Consider the following 26,880-nt stretch of genomic DNA (forward strand, 5'->3'; position numbering starts at 1 on the left):
CCAAGGGATGAGGTGACCCCTGGCTGTCACCCCTGGCCTGTGGTGGAGCTCCCAGGCTGGGGGGCTGGATACCCCCTTCCCCCTGCCCCCAGCAACATAGTTCAGATTGGGGCAGATGTGGCATGCCCAGGAGGAAATTCAAAGGCCTTTGGCTGCCCCATGACCACACCTTCCAAGTTCCCAGCCTCTACACCATCAACCACAAACTCCCTGGCCTCTCTGACAGCTCCAGAGGGTACCCATGTCTGCTAGTGAGTACGGATCCTGTCCCGAGAACCCCCAGGCTCAGCCACGGAGGCCCTGGGCAGCGGCAGTGAGTCCTGAGGCTGGCTAGGAAGGGAGAGAAGCCAGCTGGCATAAGGACAGAAACAGGAAAGAGGGAGTCTGGAGCTGCAGTAGGGAGAGGGAGGGGCCTGGCCCTGAGGTCCCAGATGCGCCCCCCAGGTGCGGCTGGTGCACCGGGCAGATGTGATCCTGAGCAGGCAGAGTGGCAGGTATGGCAGGTACCTACCTTGGCTGACGCTCCTCAGGGGGCACTGATAGGGATTCTGAAAGACAGCTCAGGAGCCTCCCGGAGTTTTGTCTGCCCAGGAAACTGAAGAAGGTCCACCTGTTGGCTACGGTTGGGGCGGGGGAGGCTGGGGGCAGCTGTGACTGCCACTGTGTGGGGCACGAAGACATCCTTCTAGCTAGAATTCTGTGGCGGATGCCATGAGAGGGCTCCCAGAAAGCTGCGCACACCTAAGGGAAATCGCCCCGCCCCCAGAGTGGGCGGTGACAGAGCTGCAGGGGCAGCTCCCATTTTGACGCCTCAGAACAGGCAGAGATCTGACCGCGCCCCTCTTTGTTTCGTCTTTCTCACTGACCAATGGGCTTGAGGTCTTGAGACCACGCCCACCCAGCCTGGCCGAGTTCTGCCCTGAACCTGCATCTCCTGGCTCAGTCACACATCTGTGAGGTAGTAGCCGGGAGCAATTCACATTGGTTGCTGGGATCCTGGTGATGTGGACCCCCTCCCCCTGCCTCCTCCCCGCCCTGCGATGTCGGAAGAAACCAGACAGAGCAAACTGGCTGCTGCCAAGAAAAAGGTAAAACGTCGGGTCGTGCCCCCCGGCCCAGCCCACTGCCCCTCTGACGGCCGGTCTACGGTCAGGGTTTCTGTGGCTCCTGAGACACTCAGGTCGAGCCCCTTGGCGCCCCTTGGCTTTCCCCACCCAAGTCCTCTCAGCCAGCCCCGCCCCTCAGCGCCCAGCCCCCACACACGCTCGCTGCCCCCAGGCGACTTTGGGCCATTGGCTCCCAGGGCTCTTCGGCCCAGCTTCAGACCTCGCCTCTTGCCTCCTGAAGCTGGACCTCCTTGGGGTCCGTGGGCTGCAGTCTCCAAGGACTTGGGTCCCGGCCCTCGCGCCCCTCCCCTGCGCAGAGCATAGGGAGGGCAGAGTGGAATGCACTGAGGCCAAGTCGCCCTCAGGACTGTCATTACCTCAAGCTCGGGCTTTGATTTCCCGGCCCAGTCCCCTAAGAGGCCTCACCCCCATACTGCTTCCGCCTGCAAGGAGACTGGGGACTTGGGGACCTCCTTCCTCAGCTCAGACACTGACAGTGTGAGATGTGTCCTGTTCCCTGGGGAGCTGGAAGTGTGGGCAGTGTTTCTGGGTGACTGTGGGAAAACTGGCTTGATTTTCCCCCAGGTTTCTACTCTGCAGAGACATTTGGGGGGGGGGGGGGGCGGTGTGCGAATTCTCAGGCTCACATTCAATTTCCCTAATCCTGGGAGCAGAGAGTGCCCCACAGTCAGGGCTCTCTCGAGTGACAGCTGCATTACCTTCTGTGGAACAGACCTTAGAAGACTAAACTTTATAGCCTGAAGCCTCGCCAGGGGAGTTTTTGAAGCTGGGGTGAGGGGATTGCCACAGAGGAGCAAGGGAGCAGCTTGGTGAGGCCGCCCTGTGGCTTGGATAGGAACCTGTTGTGAGGTTATAATGGGCCCTATGCAGGAATAATGCCTGGGTTCTACTCTTTCTCCTTGGTTTCCAGGGCTACTTGGGGTGACCCTCGAAGTTCTGTGAGGTTCTGATATGGAAGAAAAGACCCATTTTTTTGTTTCCAAACCACACAAAGTACAATTCTTGATGACATAATGTTTAATCTTTTACCTCTACCTCTGGTTTTCCCATGGCAGCTGCTGATTCTTGGCAGAACCACAGAAGTGAGAGTTAGAAACTGATTTTAAATTCCATTATTCCCTTTTATTAAAGCTTGTTGTCAGTTCTTCAGACATATACTGATTGTTCCAGCCCCTTGAAGGGTTGTTGTTGGCATAAAGTCAGATGGTAGACTTGAGAGTGTTTTGTGAACACTGTGAAGTAGGATGTGACCGCAGGGGCTTAGAGCATTCCAGAGTCTGAACCACTTTTCCTTTCCAGTTAAGAGAGTATCAGTGGAAGAACAGGCCTGGTGGTCCTGCAGGAGCAAAAAAGAAAAAAAAAAACTTTAAAATGTCAATATCGCTGAGACAACCACTTTTGGGGGTTGTCACTCAACTGAGGATGTGAGTCTTGGCTGGCCAGGCTCCTGGGGGTTAGGGGGCTAAGGGACAATAGGGGGTTGGGGAGGTTGGGGATCCAGAGAACAATGAAGATGGTGGAAGGGAGTGTTAGATACTGGTCAAGAATTCTGGGTTTGAATCCTCTCTTTCCCTCTGCTAGGGATATGATTTAAGGCAATTTGTTTAAACTTTCTGGGCCTCTCTTTCCACATCTGTAAAATAGATAGGGCTGATATTTTACTTACAAAGTTTGAGAGTTTTTGCTGTTCTCTTATTAATCCAGAATACAGGGTCTTGTAACCATTCATAGTCGCTGGTATTTGCTACTTCCTCATCCCCGGCCTCGGGAAAAGCCAGGCCAATGAGAGCAGCCCTGGCCATTGGGCTGTTCCCTTAGGAAGCCCCAGGCACTGGGATGCGGTCATGGCTGTGGGTGACCTCAGAAAAGTCACATCCTCCCCTGGGCTTCAGTTTCAGACGGTCAGATATTATTATATTTGAACAGTGTCTTCTAATTGTTCAGGTGTTGCCTCCCTTATTCAAGTGAACTCTTATGCAGAAGTCTGGTTTTAACATGGAGAATGAGGCTTGTGTCTGGGGAAGGGTCTGAGAGCTGTGCTGGTCCGTGACTGCACTTTATATGACTCTGGGGCCTGGGGACTTTTCCCTCTGTCAGTTGAGGCAGCAATGGCCAGTCTGAGAGGATGGCCTGGGGGACCACAGTGTGGATCTCTGCTCTTCCTCAGCCTTCATTTCCTGATTGCACCTTTTTCTTCCCCGACATCCTCACCTCTCTCTGAGGCACATCTCTGTGTCTTCCCCGCCCTTGTTTTTCCCTTTTCACTGCCTCTACATTCAGGACATACTGAAGGTGCTGGTGTTCGACCTTAACCATTCTGATGGGGTAGCACTGCCCCATAGGACAAGTGGAAAGGGATGCAGTGCCGAGACCCCCTCTCTGGCTTGCTCTCTCTCAGGTATGCATGCCCCTGAGGCTTGTCTCATTTGGGGGAGCCTCTGCCACTGGCTTGTTTTATGTTGCTGCCATTAATCTTAGGTCTGCTTATGTCTGCTTCCTCTCCTGCTTGGCTAATTGAATTTTTTCCCTCCCCTCATGTCTTTTCTCATCTTGGAGAGGTTAAGGCACACCTCAAAGATTTGGTAATTTGGGAATAACTTTCAGAGCAGGTCTGTGGGGTTTTGGGGTTTTGAATGCCCAGTGCAGTTAAGACTAGGAGAGATTTGAAAAAATACAAATGCTGTTAAGTCTTGCCCTCTGGGCAAGTAGATCAGATGGAAGTTAATGATTTTTCAAATTTTGAATTCCATTTTAGTTTGAGGGTAGAGAAGGTAGAATTAAGAAAAAAATGAATTGGCTTTATAATCACAAGGATAGAAGTTAGCTTTCCAGAGGAACTAACCAGCAAGGATGTGAGGCTACCCAGACAGACCAGTGGCTAGGACACTCTGCCTGCCCCTCGTCTCTTTGACACAAATCAGATGGGACACTCAACCATGTTCACTGGGCCCATGGATGGCAAAGGCATTGGTTGCACAGTGGTGGAAGTAGAAGAACAAGACAGGAGACAACATGGAGGTGAAAGAGTCCTCTGAGAGGGGCAGGGGAAAGACAGCAATAGGCCAGCTGCATGGCTAGGTGAGGGAGGTGGGTTCCAAAAGGACTTGTGGCTGGAGGAGGTGGCGTTTGAGGCCTGTGTGAAGATTAAAAGTGGGTAATATTCATCTGAGTGGTGAATGGGGGAGGCAGAGGAAGTGATGAGGTCATAGGTGGCATTGTGAGGTCATAGAACACCTTTTAGGGATGCAGGGAGCCTGGGAGTGGGGGAGGGGCAGGGCACAGGCACAAGGGGCTAGGTAGGCCATAACCTGAAGATGATGTTGGCACTTCCTGTCTAACTGCCCCAGGGCCTTCAGCCAAGCCAGTGTAGCAGGGCTGATCCACATATGAGCCTGGGCAAAGGGACAGGTGGTTGATCAACCATCATGGCTGCTTCCACCCAGGTAGGTCTGGCCAGGGGCTGTGACTCTATTGCCTCAGAGGAGACACCAAGTGACATAGTCTGGGCAGGGCACAGGCACAGAGAAGTCCTGACAACTGTGTATATGACTTATAGGAGCTCAGTTTACTTGAGTTATCACTGTGTCTCCCTGGGTTCACATGAGCAGTAAGGTGACATCAGGAGCTGGAGCTAGGCATCAGACTCGGGCACTCTGAAGTGATATGTGGGCCTCTCATCTGGCATCCTGACTGCTAGACTAAACTCTCACCCTAAGACTTAAAATTGTGATCTTGGTTGTACACAAAATAATCATGGTACATAGATTCAACTTTTATTTATTTATTTATTTATTTGAAAAGCAGAAAATACAGAGAAGCAGAAACAGAGAGAAAGAGAAAGAGAGGGAGAGGGAGAAAGAGAGAGGGAGAGAGAGGTGTTCATCTGCTGGTCCACTCTCCAAATGGCTGCACCGGCCAGAGCTAGGCTGATCTGAAGCCAGGAGCCTGGAGCTTCCTCCAGGTCTCCCACATGGGTGCAGGGGCCTAAGGACCTGGGCTGCCATCTGCTCCTTTCCCAGGCCATAGCAAAGAGCTGGATCAGAAGAGGAGCAGCTGAGATTTGAACTGGTGCCTATACGGGATGCTGGCACTGAAAGCGATTGCTTTACCTGCTAAACTACAGCACTGGCCGCAGTACCTATATTTAAAATTGCTCAGAGGATTTGGTGTTGTGGCACAGTGGGTTAAGCCACTTCCTATGACACTGGCATCCCATGTGAGTGCTTGAGTCCCAGCTGCTCCATTTCTGATCCACTTCCCCGCTAATGTGCCTGAGAAAGCAGCACAAGATAGCCCCTGCCACCACATGGGAGATCTGATTGGTGTTTCTGACTCTTGGGTTTTGGTTGTCCTGGCCCAGTCTGGGCCATGGTGCCCATTTGAGGAGTGAACCAGTGGATGGAAGATTCTCTTTGAGTTCCCCTTTCTCTCTGTCACTCTGCCTTTCCAATAAATAAAATAAACCTAACAAGTCAAGGAAACTGCTCAGAGAAGTGTTCTCCCCACTCCCCTGTTGCTTCTGTGTCTAAAATAGAGCTCAGTGAGAACTAAGATGCTAAGAGGGACCTGGAGCCTGGGTCCATGGCTGGGGGTGCAGCCTCTCTAAAGTCTCATGCCTGGCCCTCTGCAGTCACAGACATTGTGAAGGCAACAGTGGATTCTGAGGACAACACTCGCTGTGGGCAGTGGCTTCCAGGCCATGGTCACGGTATAACTGCAGACTCAGCACGCCTCATCTCATCTGTAGGTTTTGCAGCCTGGACTCTAAGGAGGCAGTGATTGGGGTTTTCAGAGTCCAGGGCTGAAGGGTCAAGAGAGCAGGCAGCAAATCCCTGCCTCCACTCAGCTTCCCTGGCTGCTGTCACTTGTTCAGCCATCTTGGCTGTTTGTGGCGATCTAGCCTGCTGACATGAGGTGGTCTCTAGAGCCAGATGCTTGGACTGAGAGTTAGGCCTGAGCCTGGGAAGAAGCTGGATTGGGCTGGACGAGGGAGGGGGTCCCACTGGGAGAGGAGGAGAGGCTTCTCCATGGCTCCAAGTACTAGATCCCCGCATTGTTTCCTAGAAGATTTTCCTGGGGATGAGGTGCCATGATTGCCAGTATGCCAAGTCATAGGGCAGATGTCTTACCTGTGATTTCCTGGCTTATTTTTGGTAGAGTAGGTGTTTCTGGAGCTGCAAGATTGGGCTGAGGTATGCCAATGAGGCGGCTGTGGTTGATTTTACCTCCAGAAAGCAGGGAGAGGCTTCTTGGGCAACATTTTTCCTTGAAAAGGCCTGCATTGGAGAAAAAAACAGCTGATGGTTGAGGCAGAGAGGAGGGCAGGGAGAAAGGGTGGAGAGCAGGAGAGAGGAGCAGCAGAGAGCTACCTTGAGGGAGCCCCGTCACCACCAGCAGCCTCAGCCCAGCAGGGGCCTAGAGTTAGGGTCACTGTGCAGCAGAGACTGGCTTTCTGGAAGACACTGCGGTGCTCCCTGATGTGGGTGCCCGTTCCTTCTGCCTGCTGCAGCTGCCGGAGGTCAGAGCCCTTGCTGTGCTACAGGGAGAACCAGAGCTTCGTGTCCATGGAGGTCATAGCCCCCTTCCTTTGAGCTTTGGCCACTTGAGAAGATGTCATGTGTCCCCAAGCCTGGGCAAGCCATTCCCACAACCCCTGTGGATCCCAGCATGTGTGACTGTCACTCTGACTGCTACAACATCTGTCCTACCTGCCCTGTACCCTTGTGTCCATGGCAGTGAGGCACCTCCTCTCCTGCATGGCCCCCTAACCCCCTGCTCTATTCTGACAGGCACCCAAAGACCGCGCTGCTCCTGCACCACCCTCTGCTTATGCCACCATGTTACTTGGCGGTGTAGCATCCCCTGGCACTAGTCTAACTAGCATGGTACCAACTCAGGTTTGTGCCACTGTCCTTGTGCCTGCTACTGCCATATGGTTGCACCATCTCCCTTCCCAGAGGAGTGCACCTGCTTTGCATTCTCTTCTCTTTTCTTCCCGCAGCTTGGTTCCCAGGGCCAGACACCCTTCCTGAGCACTGGGATGGGGGAGGCCAAGATGGGGTTTTCTCTTGAGGTTGTGGCAGTGGCAGGTTGCTGGAAAGCACTGGGCTCCTGCCACCCCTGGGTGGTTCTTACTGGAAATCAGGTGATCACTGTCTCTTTCTTCTCCCTCAGAAACATGGAGTTGACCATGGCCCTGTCCTCATAGATGAGACCAAGTGAGTGTCTTCCTGTGTGGGCAGCAGTCCCTAAACCGTGAGAGTGAGGGCAGGCCATGGCCTCAGGACCTCTTTTGCATCAAGCCTCTGCACCCCTGACTTCTGTGTGTCTGTCCCTCGGACTTTGCCATCCACAGAGAGCCTGCATCAACTTGCTCAGCAGCTCAATGGTCTTGTGTCTGAGGTGTCCCAGAAACTGGGACTCAGAAAGGGAGAAGAGACAGGAAACTACAGAAATGGAGGCTGGGATTGCTGAGAGAGTGGGGAGATCCTGGGACAGACTGACCTGCTGGGCAGTGTTGGGCATGCTGGGTGACGGCTTCTTCTTGGAAGCCATGCAGATGGAGGACATGGCCAGGAGAATGGTGACACTTTATCTTGGTGCAGGAAGAGTAGGAAGAGCAGCACATGGGAAGGGAGGGGGATAGTGATGAGACCCAGGAGAAGCTGGCATAGAGAGTCAGGGGAGGAAGAGGACAAGCTGGGCAGAGGAGTTTGCCAGGTGGTGGGGGAGGAGAGGCAGTCTGAGGGTAGGGACTTGGCAGTGGAGGGCATAGCATCTCCACAGGAGCTTTTGTCTCTTCTAGTCAATGTCCTACATCAATGGAGAGGGCCTCACATCTTCTAACATGAAGGATCTGGAGGTGAGTGGCTCTGCAGGCCAGTCCCCCTCCCCTCTCCCAGTGGGGGCTGGGTGCCCCACTGCCAGCTGAGATAGCCCATGCCCCCCAGCACCAATAACTGCTCTCTCTACCTCTCCCCCAACCCTCCTGCAACTCCTGCTCTCTGCATGTGCCTCAGAGCCAGTTCCAAGAGCTGGCAGTAGCCCTGGACTCCAGCTATCTAACAAACTCAGTAACACCATAGAGGAATTGGTAAGAGCCCAGTGGGGTCCCCTGATTCCATGCTGCCCACCCTGGGCTTCCATTTCTCCACAGGGCTCTGAAGAAAAGGGCTGGGACCCCCTGGTGTGAGGGAGAGTGGGGTACTGGGTGGGCCAGGTCTCAGCTGGAGGGACCCCAGAACATGGAGCATGCAGCATGGCTCTCGTTCTGTCGCTGCCCTCTCTGCCTCCTCTCTTCTCCAGAAACCCCTGCTTGTATCCTGGCCACACAGCCCTGGGATTGTGGCCTCTCATTCAGCACTGGCCATGAGCCTTGTGTCCCTGCCCTGACTCAGGCCCTGACTTGAGCTTTGAGTTGGACAAGCACCTCTCTGCCCTGGGCTTGAGTTTCCCAAGGAGGTGGAAATGGTGGTTGTCAAAAGTTTCTTTTAGCTCTAAGAATCCAAGATTTCCAGACTCCCTGGGACATAAACCTCAGGGAGATAAGGGATCTTACCCGTGCTTTTCATTCCTGTATCCCTGCTGTTAAGAGCAGCCCCAACCCCTATGTAGCATGTGCTGAGCTGTCGAACGATGAGCACACCCCTGTAAATCCAAACCTAGCGGAAGGCCCGTCTTCTCGACATTCCATTTCTGGAGGCTCACCTTACTGTCGCCTTAGGAGAATCCTGATTCAGATGCAGTTCCATAGCTATGAACAAAAACTAGCAAAGACCCATATGCTCTTTCCTTGGGAGCCTCGGGACAGGGTCTGGGAACATGCCAATCCTGCCCTGGCTCCCTTCCCACCCGCTCTTGCTCTGGGAGTGGAGTCAAGGGGACATCCTTAGTCACCTTCCTTCCTTTGACTCTCCTCACAGAAACAACAGAAGCAAGAAGCTCTGGATCAAGTGGAAAAAGTAATGTGACTTCTATTTCTGCTCATTGCATGGCTGCTGGGTCTGCACCCCACCCCCTCCCCCTCCAGGGTCCCTGAGATCTGATCTCATCAGTGGGCCCATCCAGGACCATGGTGGCATTCCGGGGACGTGTCCTTTGCCATGCCATCTGTACCTCCCCCAGTAAGGCAGATTTCCTTTCTCTTCCTATAGCAAAAGAAAGAATGTCAGCAAAAGTTGGCCAAAGAACAGGGGGCTTTAAGAGAACAACTCCAGGTGAGTGACTGGTGTGGTGGCCCCTCGCATCCCCCAGGACAACAGTCCTTTCTCTCACTCTGAGCACTTGTTTGGCTTCCTCCTAAAGGTTCACATTCAAACCATTGGGATTCTAGTGTCTGAGAAGGCAGATTTACAGTCAGTCCTGGCTCACACCCAACAGACAGCCAGGCAGAAAGCAGGTGGGACTGAGCACCTCCCTCCTTCAGCCAGGCATGTGGCAGGCCTCTAGGGGAGGCCTTGGGGCTCCATCTCAACCCCTCTGATTCCAGGAGAGTCTGAGGACCTTGTGAATTGCCTGAAGACTACCCACCAGCGTGTTGGAGAGCAGGAGTGGACTTTGTCTGTCGTCTCCACACAGCAGAAGCAGGTGGACAGGGTGAGCCACTAGCAGCCTGGCTTCCCCAAGCAGGGAGTGAGTGGAAAGGTCCCTTCTGCAGCCTGGAGTGGCCCAGATGCAGTCCAAGCCATTTCATGTGGCTTTCATTGGTGAAAAAGAACCTGGGACTGAGATGGGTGGTGAGTGCAGGTGGCTGTGCAGTGAGCACTGGAGTCCAAGTGCTGAGAGAAGGGGGTGCTTGGGCTGGGAAGGTGCAGAAGAACATGCCAGTTATCATCCATGGAGGGGGCTGGTTAGGATAGGAAAGGGGCCATAAACCCCAGGGAGAGGAACATGGTGGCTGGGAGTCATTTGACCTCTGTTCTTGCTGAGTTGTAGACTGTGTGAATGTTGCACCATCCCTTCAACAAGTGAACAGAAGATTCAAACACAAACTTGATTTCCCTCCATGTCTGTGCCCTCCTCCCTAGGGGCAAAAATGGGCCCAGAGGATTCGACCAGGATGTTCAGATCTCAGACAAGCACTACATTTTGTTCTGCTTTGTATCACTCGGCAAAGAGGAGGCGTAGTCACTGCCTCCTAGGGTGTCTGTGAGAATAAAACAGGGCTGTTAGCCTGGTGCCAGGTGGAGCACTGGGAAAGGTTTACACAGTGATGCTGGTAACAGCATTGTTGTTTCTGTGGGGAGAGTCAAAGAAAGGATGGTGACTTAGGATGTCCCCTCTACTCCACTCCCAGAGCAAGAGGGGGTGGGCAGGGAGCCAGGGCAGGATTGGCATGTTCTCAGACCTGTGGGGACAGGACACTGTCCAGAGACAGTGCTGCCCACTGTCTGAGCCTCTGCTAGCCAGAGGAAGTCAGAGCTCCTTCCCTTCCTCTTCTGCCCTTACGAAGCTCTTAGAAAAACCAACAGGACCTTGGGCTTGGCAGTGCCTTGACAGAGAGTGAGGGTGTGCAAGTGTGGCTGTGGCATGGTTCCTGTAGCCACTGTGACCAGAACCCCAGCTCTACTGTGGTCCTGCCAAGTCCTGAAGTAGCTTTTCTGTGTTTGCAGCACAACAAGGAGTTGACCAAAGAGCGAGATGCTCTCAAACTGGAGTTATGCAAGAACAAGTAAGAAGGGGAAGGTTTGGGGAGGAGTCTGGGGGACCTTAGTATGGGTGATGAGGGGAGGGGTGCTGGGGAGCATGAGGAGGAAGTGTCTATATAGGCTGGGAAGTGTGCAGAGCCAGCTCTGGTGCCAGCTGTGCCACCAGCTCATGCGATGGCCTCAGGCAGCTCAGGTTCTCTCTCGGGCCTGCCACGTGAGTGACCTGATTGTTGGGGACCCCTCCAACACCAAGGTTCTTGGGAGGTGCAGCAAGAATGTGGGTTGGTCACCAAAGTTGTCCTCTCTGTTTGCTCATTCCTCTTGCTGCCACCTCTCACCATAGCAAAAGCAATGAGGACCTGAAACAGCAGAACTCTGAGTTCCAAGAGAGGCTTTGAGTCCTCGTGATAGAGAAGACCCTGCAGCTGGGCATGGAGGAGCTGCAGAAGAAGCTAGAAATGTCTGAGCTGCTGCTGCAACAAGTAAGAGGCTGCAGCCCATGAAACCCTAGCCCTAGCCTGCTGGGGCCACCATCCCCAGGGACTATCAGGGAGGACCCCAGCCAAGAGCTGGAAATTCTGAATCCTTATTCTGGCCCTGCCATAGACCTCCCAAAATTGCTAGAATTCTGCACAGAGAGCCCCTGCCTAGGCCTACAAAATCAGAATCTCAGTGATACAGCTTTTCAAAAAATTTTATTTTAGCATCTCAGTTTACATTAGAAAGGCAAAGTCAGACAGAGATAGAGGGAGATCTTCCATCCACTAGTTCATCTCCCAAATGCCTACAATAGCCAGGGCTGGGTCCAATGGAAGCCAGGAGCTTGAAACTCAATCCAGACCTCTTGTGTGGGTGTCAGGAACCCAGGAGGCTGTCACCTGCTGCTTCCTAAGTTGCACAGTAGCAGGAAGCTGGGTGGGAAGTGCAGTAGCCACGACTGGAGCCAGGCACTCTGCTATGGCATGCAGGCATGCCTAGTAGCACCTACTCACTGCACCACACACACACCCAAACCATTGTTTTATCCATGCCATTGGTACAGCTTCCCCATGAGCCTGTTTGCTTCATCTGGGAGCCCCAGCCAACACTTTACCTTCTCTGTGATCCTGAGTCCTGTGTTGGCTGTGGGAGCTCTCCAGTTCTCAGCTTGTCCTACCCATTCAGTTCTCTAGTGAGTCTGGTGTTTCTGATGGTAAGCAGCAGCTTCAGCAGGTAATGGAAGAGCGGGCCCTGCTGGAGAAACACGTGCAACAGGTGAGGCTTGGCAGGAGGAGGGGGGCTGTGTGAGGACTAGAGCCCCAGGTGACCAGGATAGGTGAGGATCCATGACACTTCCTCCAAACTTCTGCATCCATTCTTGAAGCTTCTGGAGACACAGAGACGACTGTGGATGGACAGGGACCAGTATGCAGAGGGCCTGGAGGAAGAGCGTGCCATGTGGCAGGAGAAAATGCAGCAGATGTCTGCCAAGGTGAGGCAGGCCCCCATGTACAGCTCACTTGATCTTTCTGGATGTCTGTAAATGGGCACATCAAGTGCACCTGCTGTGGCCTGCAGCCAGAGGTGGCTGCATGTTTGAGTTTTGGGGGCAGCATCGGTGCAGAGGGAGGTGGTGGCCCCTGCTCATGGCTCTTTTCACTGTGCTCTGGGCAGCTCTGCACACTGAGGGAGGAGAAGGAGTGCAGCCTGAGTCATGTGCTGGAGCTCAAGAGCCAGATGGGTAAGCAGGGGCGGAGGTGGCCTGGGAGCAGGATGGGTGTCAGTTGCCCCGGCGAGGGGTATTGTGGCAGAAGGAAGCAGGTCTGCACCAGGGGATGGCAAGTCTTGTCATCTCTGAGCCTCGGTGACCTCATTTGTAAATAGGGGTGGCGTACCCACTGTCCATCATGTATGGTCAAGCACTCTGTGAAAGTGGCTTGGAAGGATAATGATCATCTGAATATGGAAAGTTGTTAGCCAAGAAGCCAGCACCAAGGTAGGGGCAAGCAGTTTGCCTGAGGAGCTAAGGACCAAGACAGGAGTTTTTGAAAACCCAGAGGCTGGGGCCTCTGATGGCTGCTTCACTTCTCAGCTGAGTCTCCCACCCTGGAGTCCCCAGCACCCCCAGCGGGGCCATTGGAGGCAGAACAACAGCTGCAGGCGGAGGCTGAGCAGCTGTAGAAGGAGCTGGAGAGCCTGGTGGGACAGCTGCAGGTCCAGATGCAGGACAATGAAGGCCTGAGTCGCCTGAACCAGCAGCAGGAACAGTGGCTGCTGCAGCTGGAGCAGGAGGCGGAGCTGTGGGGCAACCAGGCCAAGGAGCGCAAGCAGATCCTGGCGCGCATGCAGAGTGACCTGGTGACCATCAGCTGTGCGCTTCTGCAGAACCGGGAGCTCAAGCTCAAGCTGGCTGAGCTGCAAGATGGCTTTGTGAGACTGGTGTGTTCAGCCTCCCTGGACAAGGCCTTTTGGTACAAAACACTTCCCTCTGGGCCTTCATTTCCCCCCCTTTCAAAGGGGATGGTGTAGACCTAGGAAGGCTCCCTGTGAGCCAAGACCCTGCCAAATGTCTGTCGGAGGGGAGGGGCCGAGTTTACAGCCCTCTTGACACTGTGGAAGGTGGGCACCAGTTCTGGGATATGGATCCAGCAGCTTTGGGTGGCAGCGGATTGCTTCTCTCTGTGCGGAGCAATGACAACATAGAGCTCATCAGCTCACTGCAGGCAGAGAAGCACGTCAAGAACGAGCTGGCCAAGAAACTTGGCTAGCTGCAGGAGAAGCTGGGAGAGCTGAAGGAAATGGTAATGCTCAGCTCGGCTGCAAAGGACTGGGCCATAGGTACAAGTCTCTGGGAAGAGCAGTGCTAGGCCCAGGAGGGAGGCTTCTCTAGTCTGGAGTGACAGATGACCTTCATGTCGACTGTCCTGTGTGTCTTAGAGCTGGAAGCCCCAGGCTCCTCCCAGGTCTGGACATCATTGTCCCAGGAGAGGCATGTCACCCAGCTCTACTGGTCACTACACAAAGGCTACCCTTTGATAATCTTCAGATTCCTGACAAAGGAACCTAGCAGTGTTTCCCTTATACAGGTATTGAAGATTAGCTGAGATTGTGCATGTAAAGTATTAGACACGAGTGTGCCCTAAAGATGATACCTTCCCTCTAGTGTATTGCCTCAAGTTAAAGTGATGGGAAAGAGGGGGATGAGGTGTGAGGCTGGGTGCAGGAGACATGGGTCTGTGCCACCCCCTGCAACCAATGTAATCAGTTAGCAAACCCACACCTGCCCTCATGCTTCTCCCACCCCCCTTGTGTCTCCCTGCAGATGGAACTGAAGAGCCAGGAGGCTCAGAAGTACCTGGTCCACCTGCAGCAGTATGTGGCCACCTACCAGCAGCATGTGGCTGCCTATCAACAGCTGAGCTCTGAGAAGGAGGCACTGCACATGCAGATTCTGCTGCAGATGCAGCTCATGGACCAGCTGCAGCGTGAGGAGGTACAGGGCAAGGTGGTGGTCCAGGTGGCTCGCCAAGAGCTGCAGGAGACCCAGGAGAGGGGCTGATGAGCATGGGGTGGGGCCCCTGAGTGGGAGGACTTTGCCACCTGTGTGCCTTCTCACTCTTCCTGGCCCCTAGGAGCACCTGGAGGCTGCCGCCCAGCAAAACCAGCAGCTGCAAGCTCAGCTGAACCTCCTGGCCCTCCCTGGAGAGGGTGAGTGAGGCTCCCATGGGAGAGGACACAGCTGTAGGGGGAGGAGGGGGCCTTGGCAGCACAGCATTGAGTTCAGAGAGACTCTGAGGATGGCTGAGCCCTCTCCTCAGGGCAGTCGCTGCCCTGGGTCTCCCAGGGAGGGTGGGCGCTGAGGGGAGCCCTGAGCTTTCCTCCCTCCTTCATTAGATCATCTGGGATCCCTCTGGCTGTGCCCTCAGGAGATGGGGAGGAGGAGGAAGAAATTCCTCAGGCCAAATTGCCCCTCCTGGAATACCTGGAGGGCCAAGAGGCTGTGGTAAGCCAGGCTGTGCCCTGTGCCCTCTCCATCCCACCTTTGCCTGCCTCCCTCTGTGATACATTCTTATATCTTGATCCCCCCCACTTTGATTTTTCTTGACCTCACACCTAACCTGGGAGCCAGTGGTCAGATATCAATCCACCCAGGAACAGCAGGTGCACCTGCACACACGAACTCATTCACCTCTTGCCCTTAGGTGACGTTCTTTACTTCAGATCTTGCCTGAGCTGAGGAAGAGCAGGCCCGGCTCTGCAGGCAGCTGAGGGAGCAGAAGGCTCGCTGCCAGTGCCTGGCTCTCCTTGCCATGCCATCACAAGGGGAGCCTGAGACCTCAGCCTCTGGGACTGGGGGTGACTCTGTCTGGGGAGACCCACAGGCCCTTGAGAGGGCCATTGAGAAGCTGCAGGTGAGGGGTTCTCTCCCACCATGGGCTAGGAAGGGTGGGGGTGGGGCCAGTGACTGCCAAGTCCTGATCCCATCATTGTGGCTCCAGATCTGCTTTCTGGAGGTGATGGGGGAGAAAGCAGAGCTCCGAAAGCAGATAGAGGAGCTAGAACATCGCTGCATCCAGCTCTCTGGAGAGATGGACACCATCGGTGAGCCGGGAGCTGAGGGCCCTGGCAGAGGGAGGAGCTGCATGGGGGTCAGGTGTGCCCCACCTCTGAGCGCTACTCCACCACCCCTTCTTTGCAGGAGAGCACATTGCCTTCCACCAAAACCAGAGGGCAGTGCTGACGAAGTGGCACTGTGATGGAGTACACCAGCTGGCTGGCCCAGGACAGGAGGACGTGAAGATAGGGGCCCTGGACCCTGCTGCCTCTTGGGGCAGGGGACGAGGACACGGGCAGGGGTGCTGAGCACCTCTCCTTCCAGATCAAACTCCTGCAGCTGCAGGAACTGATGCTGCAGCTTATGGGTGAGCGCAGTGAGTGGCAGGGCCAAGTCCTGGCTGCCACCCCAGACCACGCTGACCATCCTGCTCCTGGGTCCCCAGCCCTCCAGAATGATGCTGACCTGCAGGCTGGTGAGGAGAGTGCCCTGGGCACAGGGAGGGCAGACTGGAGCAGAGGAGCTGGCAGCTTGCTCAGAGCCCTCCATCTTCCCAAAGATCTTCGCAAGGTGAGCCTCGCTGACACCATGGAGACTGGGTGAGGAGAGGCTGGGGAGGGTTTGTCCACCCAGAACCCTACTGTGCAGCAGTTCAGGAAGCTGCTGCAGGAGATCCAGTACCCCCAGGAGCGTCCAGGCTTGGGCAACAACACCTGCATCCCCTTCTTCTACCGGGCTGATGAGCATGATGATGTTAAGATCATGATCGTTTAACACCAGATGCTGTCAGCCTGGAGAGCCCCAACCCAATCCTTGCCACTCCACCCCTGCTAGCCACCCTATCCCCTGCCATTCCTTCCCAGTTCCCTTCCCTCCTTAGATAGAACCCCTGATGGGGAGAGAAAGGACTCTTTAGGCTGGCTCTCTGGAGGACCCCCAGGGGCTCCTGGGGCCTCCTCATTTCCAGCTCCATCCTCAGAGGCCATAACCAACATAGGCAGCATTTGTGTGGCCCCCAGAACAGCCAAGACTAAGGGGTGCTCATCTCCCTGGGCAAGTCAGCCAGGTAGTTTTCATCGCTAACTGTCAGCCTGGCAAGGGCATAATCTGGCCGGGAACATCATGTGGGGGCATCAGCAGGCACAGACATGAGCAGGCAAGAGCCATGACCTGGCAGGGACATCTCCAGTGCAGGACAGCATCAGGCGAGTGTCATTTCCAAGCCACAGGCATCTGTGGGCAAGGCCATCTTCAGCCCAGGGTCATCTTCAGGCCAGGGTCATCTGTGGGCGAGGGCATCTGGGCACAAAAGGCATCTTCAGGCAATGGTCATCACTAGGCAGGGACATGTGGGCAAGGGTCACTCTGGGCCAGAGGCATCAGTGGTTGAGGGTCATCTCTGGGTGGGGGTCACTTCTGGACCAGGGGCATCTTTGGGTGAGGACATCTAGGCAAGGATCATAATGGGCCAGCAGCATCTTTGGGTGAGGTCATCACTGGGCAAGGGTCACTTCCGGGAAAGGAGAATCTTCAGGTGAGGGTCATCTCTGGGTGGGGGCATCTGGGTGAGGAGGGCATATTTGGGCAAGCATCATCTTTGGGCAAGGGCATCTTCGATGAAGGCATCTCCAGGCCCAGGGAGATTTTGGGCAATAGCATCTGGACAAGGGCATCTTCAGGCAAGGGCAGCCTGGGTGAGGTTCACTTCGGGCCACAGGGCATCATGGGTGAGGGCTTCTGAGCAAGGAGGGCATCTGGGTAAGGGTCATCTCTGGGCAGGGGCATCTGGTCAAAGATCATCTCTGGGCAAGGGCATCTGGTCAAGGGTCACTTCTGAGGTAGGGGCATTTTCACACGAGGTCATTTTCAGGTGAAGGCATCTAGGCGAGAAGAACATCTGGATGAGAGTCATCTTTGGGCAGGGGCATCGCTGGGAAAGGGTTACTTCCAGGCCAGGGGAATCAGGGCCAAGGGCAGTCTAGGAGAGGTTCACTTTGGCCCAGGTGGCACCATGGGCGAGGGCATCTGGGCAAGGAGGGCATCCGGGCAAGGATCACTCTGGGTCAGGGGCATCGCTGGGCAGGGATCACTTCTGCACCAGGGCATCTTTGGGTGAGGTAATTTTCAAGCAAGGGCATCTGGGTGAGGAGGGCATCATAGGGTGAGGGTCATCTCTGGGTTAGAGTCATTGCTGGGTGAAGGCTTCCATGCAAGGGCATTGCTGGGCAAGGGTCACTTCTGGGCCAGGGGCATCTTCAGGCAAGGTCATTTTCAGGCAAGGGCATCTGGGTGAGGGGGGCATCTGGGTGAGGGTCATCTTTGGGCGGGTGTACCTGCTCAAAAATTGCTGGGCATGGGTCACTCCCGGGACAGGGGCATCATGGGCAAGGGCAGTCTGAGTGAGTTTCCCTTCAGCCAGGGGACATCATGGACAAGGGTATCTGGGTGAGGCGGGTGTCAGAGGGTGAGGATCATCTCTGGGTGGGTGATCTGGCCATCATGGGTAATGGTCACTTATTGGCCAATGGCATCTTTTGGTAAGGTCAATATCAGGAAAGGCATCAGGGCAAGGAGGGCATCTGGGTAAGTGTCATTGCTGGGCGGGGGCACCTGGGCAAGAGCATCACTAGGCAAGGGTCACTTCTAGGGCAGGGGCATCTTCATATGAGGTCATTTTCAGGCGAAGGCATCTGGGTGAGAGTCATCTTTAGGCAGAGGCATTGATGGGCAGGGGTCACTTCTGGGCCAGGGCATCATGGGTAAGGGTCATTTCTGGGGCAGGAGCATCTTTGGGTGCGGTCATTTTGAGGCAAAGGCATCTGGGCAAGGAGGGCATCTGGGTGAGGGTTATCTTTAGGCAGGGGCATCACTGGGAAAGGGTCACTTCTGGGCCAGGGGCATCATGGGTAAGGGTAATTTCTGGGGGAGGGGTATCTTCATGTGAGGTCATTTACATTTTACATCTGGGTGAGAGTCATCATTGGGCAGGGGCATCACTGGGCAGGGGTCACTTCTGGGCCAGGGGCATCTTAGACATGGTCAATTTCAGGCAAGGGCATCTGGATGAGGAAGGCATCTGGGTGAGAGTCATTGCTGGGCTGGGGCATCTGGGCAATGGCATTGCTGGGCAAGGGTCACTTCTGTACCAGGTGCATCATGGGTAAGGGTCACTAATGGGCCAGGGGCATTTTGGGTGAAGTCATTTTCAGGCAAGGGCATCTGGGTGAGGAGGGCATCTGGGTGAGGTTCATCTTTGGTCAGGGGCATCGCTGGGCAAGGTCACTTCCAGGCCAGGGGCATCATGGGTAAGGGTCACTCTGGGCCAGGGGCATCTTCAGACAAGGTAAATTTCAGGCAAGGGCATCAGGGCGAGGAGGGAATCTGGGTGAGGGTCACTGCTGGGCAGGGGCATTGCTGGGCAGGGGTCACTTTCGGGGCAGGGGCATCATGAGCAAGGGTTACTTCTGGGCCAAGGGCATCTTCGGGTGAGATCATTTTCAGACAAGGGCATCTGGGTGAGGGTCATTGCTGGCAGGAACACCTGGGCAAGGACATCTTGGGCAATGGTCATTTCTGGACCAGAGGCATCATGGGTAAGGGTATATGGGCGAGGAGGGCATCATAGGGTGAGGGTCCTCTCTGGGTGGGAGCAATCCTGGGTAAGAGGGTATCCTATGGTGAAGGTCATCTCCAGGCAGGGCACCCAGGGCATGAGGACATCATTGGGTGAGGGTCATCTCTGGGCAGAGGTATCTGGGTAAGGGTCATCTTTGGCCAAGGGTCACTTACGGGCCAGGGCATCTCTGGGTGAGGAGGGCATCTTTGGATGAGGATCTTCCTTGGTGAGGGTCATCTCTGGGCAGAGGTATTTGGGCAAGGGTCATCTCTGGGCAAGGGCAGTCCCTTATTCAGGGAGGCTCCCAGTCCCCAAATGGCAGAGTGGCCTGGGCAAGCTGAGGCTAACTGGAGGCTGGGTGCTTAGCACAGGTGGCACTCATGGTAGGCCAGGCCTGGGCCAGCTCTTCACTCCATGCCTGTGCCCCCAGGCAGGCCAGCTGGGAGGCACAGATAACAGCCCTCAAAAGGTCAGCTGGTGCAGTCGATGCAGGGGTGCCTGTTCTCTTACTGAGAGGCACACCAGCCAGGCAGGGCAGTAGGCAGCATTCTGTCAGGCCCTATGACAGTTGGGGCTAACTGTAGGCCTGATGAGGGGAAACAGCTGCTGCCAATGGGCTTCCCCCACCCCCGCCCCCATGTACATGTTGTACTTGTGTAACATTTTGTATATTCTGGGGGTAGAGCCACCCCCTGTATCATAGCTGAGGCTGGAGCTTGCAAATGAGGAGGAGGTCTTAATTATTTGGAGCTGGGAAACTTATTTATTGACAGTCTATGGCCCAGGAAAGAGGTGGAGACAGGGTTGTGGCACCCTGCTGATGTGGCTCCTGTTATTCTTTTATCTTGAAATAAACAGATTGAGCCATATTGCTTGGCCCCGTGTGTGGCAGTTTTGTCGCAGGGCCCAGGGTCTTCTGTGCTGCAGGTGGGCACTGCACAGGGCAGCAGGGCCTGCCAGCAGCAGGCAGCCTGCTGTGCTGTGCTGAGCTTCCAGTGGGATGAAGAGGCATCTTCCAGGCTAGTCTCCTTACACTGCGACTCCAGGGGCACTGCCACAGGGGCTGCAAGGGACAATTCTGCCCTGTGGCACACAGGCTCTGAGCTAATGGTGGAGGGATGCAGGGAATGCCACGTGTCAGCATCCAAGGGTGCTAACTTCCAGCACTAGCCCACCCTAACCTGTCATTGCCTTTATAGTGCAAGCCTCCAGTCCCACAGCCTGACTCCAGGCTGAGTTTCTGGTCCTCCCCCTTGGTGGTCAGAGCAGGATTCAGAGGACTGAGAACTAGGAAACTTCCAGACACTTTCCAAGCCTCCTAGGAAAGGAAGGGGCCTTTGTCCCCACACCTTGGACAGCACCCTTTCCCACACAGCACCCTGAGGGGGAAACTTTGAAACCTCCCCTCACCCAGAGCCCCACAGAGGACACAAGACGGTGTTCCTGTTGTGTGGAAACAGGCTTTATTCCAGGCCAAGAGACAGCAGGACTGATGGTGACGGTCAGGGAACCACACAGCTGCCACTACAGCACCCCATGCCACACAAGGAGGGGCCAGGGAACAGGGCTGGCTGTCAACAGGATGGGCAGGACAGGGCGGCTCACAGGAAGTGGCACACACTGGAGTGATAGGTCAGGGTGGTAGCATCCCTTGTAACTGAGCCACAAGACTCCACAAGGACAGTATGGTGACTGGTTCCCAACACTAGAGGCGAGGCTGTGTCAGTCATATATATATATATATATATATATGTATGTATATATATGTATGTGTATATATATATATATATATATATATATATATATATACACATATATATGTATGTGTGGGTATGTGTGTGTATTTATAGATATTTATAGAACAGGAGAGGAGCAGGACCCAGAGGGGCACAAATTTTCACCAGTGTCACACCTGGAGGTGTCAGCTCACCACACAACAGAAAGTCACAGATGAAGGGGAGGCTTTGGGGCTGAGGGGCCCCTGTCAAGTCACAGAACAGCTGTCTGGGCAGGCTTGAAAATGGAGGTCTCCGAGGAAGAGGAAGGATCTGGTTAGAGGTCAAAGGGTGGCCTGGGGCTCTCAGGACAGGATAGACTTGCCTGACCCAATTGGCTGGCAGTGGGAGAGAAAGCAGAGAGAATAGCGGAGAGAGAGGAGGGAGACAGGTGGTAAGGCAAGAGCAGCCAGGCCATGGCAGTGGTGGGCAGGGCAGGGGCAGGAAGCAGCAGCAGGTGGGCATGTGGGTGAGCTTTCTGGAAAAGGACATGGACAGGAAGGGAAAGGAGGATAGGAGGAGGAGCTGGAGTGGGTGGCCAGAGCTTCCGGAGAGTCGGGCTGGAGGCTGGAGAGGGCCTCCCCTGCCACTCATGCCACCTCTCACACACCACTCAAGCAGCACACCCATAGTCCTGACATGTGCCTGTTCCTCTCAGGCTTCCCTCCTCCCTGATGGCTCTGCCTTTGGACCCACTGGCCAGGGCCAGCACTAGCCTTGGGAGGCCCACATGGCAGCCAGCAGGCCTGGTGGAGAAAGACAGGAGGAAGAGCACTGCTTGAACCAGAAGTGTGGAACTAAAAAGGATGGCTGGAAGGGGTGCTGGAGGCCCCTCTGGCTGCTCAGAAATCCCAGGAGTCCTCTGAGGGGACCCTGAGGAGGCAGGGTGGGCAGGCAGCCAGATGCCAGTGGCCACAGACTCATAAATCTAAGAGGGGAGCCTCTGCTGGTCAGGGGGCTGCAGGTCGTACAGGCGAGACTGGGCCCTTCCTGCTGAGGAAAGCCAAAAATGTCTTCTCCATGGGCAATGTATTGGGAAAATTATCCCAAGACTCACATGGAATTTCAAGGGATGCTACCTAAATGGCTAAAGCAACCCTGAACAGAGAAACATAAATTAAGGAGACTCACACTTCCCCATTTCAAATCTTAACACTGAACAATGGAAATCAAAGAAAGGAAGACACTGAACTCAACTGAGAGTACAGAAAAAACCACACATTTACAGTGAACTGTTTTTTGACAATGAGCCAATGCATTAAGACAGAGAAAGTGTGATATCTTCACAGCGGACACCTGGCCTGGTGCCTGTGGCATCAGCTGAAACATCTGTGTCCCACATTGCGATGCCTGGGTTTGATGCCCACCTCTTGCTCCCAAATCCAGCTTCATGCTAATGCAGAGCCTGGGGGCAGAGATAATGGAAAAAGGGCTTGGGTGCTTGTCATCCAGCCAGGAAACCCAGAATATTCCCCCTGGCTCCCACTTCAGCACCCCCACATCCCATCAAGTACTTGGGGAGTGAACCAGAAAATGAGAGCTAGCATGATCTCGCTAGCACTCTCTCTCATATGAATATAGACTTAGAAATAATTTTTAAAAGAAGGATGTCTTTAACAAGTGGTGTCTTCATGACCTTGGATTTAGCATCTGTTTTGTAGATCTGACACCTACAGCACAAGCAGCAGTAGTAGGACCAGATACACTGGATTTACCTCAAAACTAACATCTGAAGACACCATAAAGACAGCTGAAAACGCTGTCAGATTAGGGGGAAAAAACTCCACTGTTTTCACCTATTATTTCTCCAATATCCAACATAGAACCTCTGCGACCAGACTCCGGGTCTCAGACATCAACTGGAGTCCCACAGTTCAGTCTAAATATGATGCAGTCTGCCTAGCGATAGCATCAGAAGCACAGGATAAGGCCTCAGTCCCACAAGGCTACCACTTCTGATGTCACTCACAAGTTCCCACATTACCAATGACTTGTGTCCAAACTTGTCACAAACCAGAGCCTCCCACAATCCCCTCCTCAGTTTCAATCATGTGCTAGAGTTACAGGACCCAGGGAACACTGCACTCACCAATACCAGCTTATTACACAGCTCTCTTAAGGCTGCACATGAACAGCCAGAGGACAAGTGCAGGCCAGGCAGTCAGGGCAGAGTACAGGGCTCCCAAACCCTCCATGTGCAGCCTCCCTCCCACCTCCTCATCTTCAGCAACACAGAAGCTGTTTGAACCCCATACCTTTGGACTTTATGGCCATTCATTAATGATTGACTCAGTTCTCTCCACAAAGGCTGAGAGTTGAGTAAAAGGTTGGGGTAGAGGCTAAAATTTTGTACCTGGAACCACAGGGTTGGTTCTCCTGGCAACCAGGCAGCATGGGGCTGTCCAGGAACCTCTAACTACCATCCATTAGCACACAAAAGACATCACTTCACACATTCTAAAGTCTACATAACAGCTAAGTGCCAGGAAACTGAGGCACAGGAGGTCAAATGTGCACCTCTTGTTTCACTATCTAAAAATTTGAAGAGAATATTTACACATTACATATCTAACAGCATGCAGTCCAGAATATGTTATATGTGCTTTCTTTCCTTTTTAACATTCATTTATGTATATGAAACTCAGAGTCACAGAGAGGCAGACAGAGAAAGAGAAAGTGTAAAAGATAAAGAAAGATCTATCTATTGGCTCACTCCCCAGATGGCTGCAATGGTTGTGGCTGGGCCAGGGTGAAGCCAGGAGCCAGCAGCTTCATCCTGGTCTCCCATGTGGGTGGCAGGAGCCCAAGCACTTGGATCATCTTCTGCTACTTTCCCAGGCCATTAGCAGGAAGCTGGATCAGAATTAGAGACCCAGAACTGAAACCTGCACTCATGTGAAATGCTGGTATCTTATTTGGCAGCTTTACTGGCTACACCACAATGCCAGCCTGAATACTATGTCTTTTCTTAAAATGATGAAATAATTGTTGAGAAACAATATAGAATGAACTGAATGTAGACACAAACTTTACTACATGTACAGTCACTCAAATCAGTGTATACATTAAAATTTGAAATGCAAATTATAAACATTCAAGAACTAAAAGCAGAAGAAAATCTATGTGTCCTGGCATTTGGTAATTACTTTTAACACACAACACAAAAGACAATTCCCCCAAAAAAATTAATATCAGGGACCTCATAGAATTAAATTTGCTACTCTGTGACCCATTATGTGCAGAGAACAAAAGAGAAGCCACAGACTGGGAGAAAATGTTAACAAAATACATCTGACAAAGAATGTATATTCAAAATACACAGAGATTCCTAAAAATAAAAAATAACTACAAACAACTCCACTAAAAACAGTCAAATAAATGGTTACATGGCCACTAAAATTGTTATTAGGGCTGCTAGACCACAAAGCAAGAACAAAACAACAGCTGCAGGAGGGTGAGGAACAGGAAGTTTCCTTGGTGCTGGCAGGAGACAATGGCACAGCCACCATGGAAAAACGTGTCAGTGCTTTTCCCAGGGTGAAGCAAGTGTCACTTTACAATCCAACATCTACACCCTACATTCTCTGTGTTTAAAACATTGCTTTGAAAAAATATTTCCAGACAAAAATCACCAGGTAAATTTGTTCAGACTTACAGTAATAGGACTCCTCCAATAGCAGAGCGATGTGTGACTGAATTGGGCTACTCCATCCATGGTGCACTCACCACAAGTCTGCAAGAAGAACAGGAGTTGTTTCTCTGTGCTCTACACTGGACTCCCAACTCCAAAAGCAGGAGGAAGCTTCAGGTCTCCAGACACCACCCAGATGTCAGTTAAAGGCACAGCAGCACACGACTGCCTCTCCCACTTCAGACGCCCATCACAAGCCTGTCTCCCACAGCAGCAGGTCCCCAGGTCAAAGAGGCTCCTCTCTGAAATGGCCACAGACTGAGGGCTCACATAGCTCCCTACTCAGGTTCAATCATTGCTATGATGTTCACAGAACTCAGAAAAACAAATATCCTGGATGTTTTGGTCTCCCCACAATTCATCACTGAAATCCAACCCCCAAAGTGATGTTATGAAGAGGTTATTTGTGGGATGGCACTGTGGTGCAGCAAGTTAAGCCAACACCTGCAGCGCCAACATCCCATATGGGTACTGGTTCAAGTCCCAGGTGCTGCACTTCAATCCAGCTCCCTGCTAATGCGCCTGGGAAAGCAGCAGATGATGATCCTAGTTCCTGGGTCGTTACACACACGTGGGAGACCTGGATACAGCTCCTGGCCCCTGGCTTCAACGTGGCCCTGCCCTGGCCGTTGCAGGCATTTGGGGAGGGAACCACTGGGTGGAAGCTCTCCTCCTAACTCGATGTCTCTCCCTCTCTCGCTGTAACTCTTCCCAATACATAAATCATTTTAAAAAGAGGTTACTTGAACACGACTGGATGGAGAGTGCTCCATCAAGTCAGCCTTGGCCCCAAGGGAAACCTGCAGGTTTTCTTCAGGATGTCTGTGCAACACCAAGAGGAAGCAAGCGCTTCACCCTAAAACACTGTTGCTTTTCTCAGACGCCTGCCTGTTTACTTACTTGTAACATTAAAATTACAAGACTGGGGAGGGGGATTAGCAGAGGGAAGGCTTGGAGAGGTCCCCCCTAGACGACTGAAGCCACCGGTCAGCCGAGTTTATTTCACACGGAGCCCAGGGAGCAGGCCTCACCGCACTGTGGCAGAATAGGAAACCTTCAGAGCCATGAGCTCCACACAGGCCCCTCATGGCTGTGGGACATCTGCGGGTTCTGCGCTGTCACAGAACTGAGTGCTCCAGGCAGTGCTGTGGCCCTGGACTGGCCCAGTACTGGACACTGCAGCGGTCCAGAGTGAGTCAGCAGATGGAAGCTCACACTCGTTCTGTTACTATTTCAAATAAATATATAAATAATAAAAAATAAATAAAGCTAATCCAGAGCTACTCCTTGTAAACGAATTTTTAAACCTAGAGCTTGCTGCCTAATCCTTACTGGTCTAGGAGCAGGGTTCCGCCCAGGGCCTCCAGGGGGTTGTGGGCGAGGCTCACAGGGGCTTCTCCCCCCTATCGCTGCCTTTCCCTCATCTTTCCTTCAGCCCCGCCCCCCGAAACTCCGAAGGTGCCTCCCTGCCCGGTGCTGAGGGGAACAGAGCTGCGGCTCTGGCCATGGGCTCCCAGGCCTAGGCACCTGCCGGGGTCAGTCCAAAGGAGAACGAGCTTCTGGTCGTTGCCCTGTGGGAGGAGCCAACCGCGCAGAGTAACCACGGCGCTACCTGGGCGGCGAGGCCGGGTCGGGCGCCCCCAGGCGGCAGCCCCACTGATCCTATCCTGAAGCTTGTGGCTCCCAGCACTCCAGACTCTGGCTGGAGGGAGATTCAAACAGAACCGGAGCCGCCAACATAGCATGAACTGAAGGACCTGGCCAGGAGACAGAAGTCACTTGATTGGCTATGTATCAGTAACGATGTAAAAGAAACATTGAAATTTGAAAACTAGAAAATGAAAATGTTAAAATGTGACACCGGTAACAGTTGCACTACCTAAAATTAAAGTCCTTAAGCAAAATCTTAACAAAATATAAATATGTATTTAGAAAACCTTGGAACTTGACACACACCTTAAAGTCATTCAAAATGACCCATATACTTATATTTAAAACATGAACTTGCCTCTGCCTCTCTATAACTCTGTCTTTCAAATACATAAATCTTTCTAAAAATGTGAACCTAGGGGTTGCCACTGTGGTGCAGTGGGTTAAAGCCCCAGCCTGCAGTGCCGACATCCCAGATGGGCACCAGTTTCCCGGCTGCTCCTCTTCCGAGCCAGCTCTCTGCTATGGCCTAGGAAAGCAGTGGAAGATGGCCCAAGTCCTTGGGCCCCTGTATCTGCATGGGAGACCCAGAAGAAGCTCCTGGCTCCTGTCCAGGGGAGTGAACCAGTGGATGGAAAACCTCTTTCTCTCTGCCTCTCCTTCTCTCTGTGTAACTCTTTCAAATAAATCTTTTAAGAAACATGTATTTTGTGATGTTTTTAAATTTATTTTTATTTATTTGAAAGGCAGAGTTAGAGAAAAGGAGAGACAGAGAGCTTCCATCTACAGGTTCATTCCCCCAAAGATTGCAAAGGCCAGAGCTGGGCCAATCTGAAGCCA

The 26,880-nt window shown here is 53.3% G+C and overlaps 1 pseudogene; it reads left to right on the forward strand.

Moving 5' to 3' along the window:
* The first annotated feature begins 241 nt into the window (after nt 1–241).
* On the forward strand, nt 242–16,082 carry LOC133754194 (golgin subfamily A member 2-like; annotated as a pseudogene).
* Nucleotides 16,083–26,880: the final 10,798 nt, after the last annotated feature.

The sequence above is a fragment of the Lepus europaeus genome, chromosome Y (genome assembly GCF_033115175.1).
Source record: "Lepus europaeus isolate LE1 chromosome Y, mLepTim1.pri, whole genome shotgun sequence".
Classification (NCBI taxonomy): Eukaryota; Metazoa; Chordata; class Mammalia; order Lagomorpha; family Leporidae; genus Lepus; species Lepus europaeus.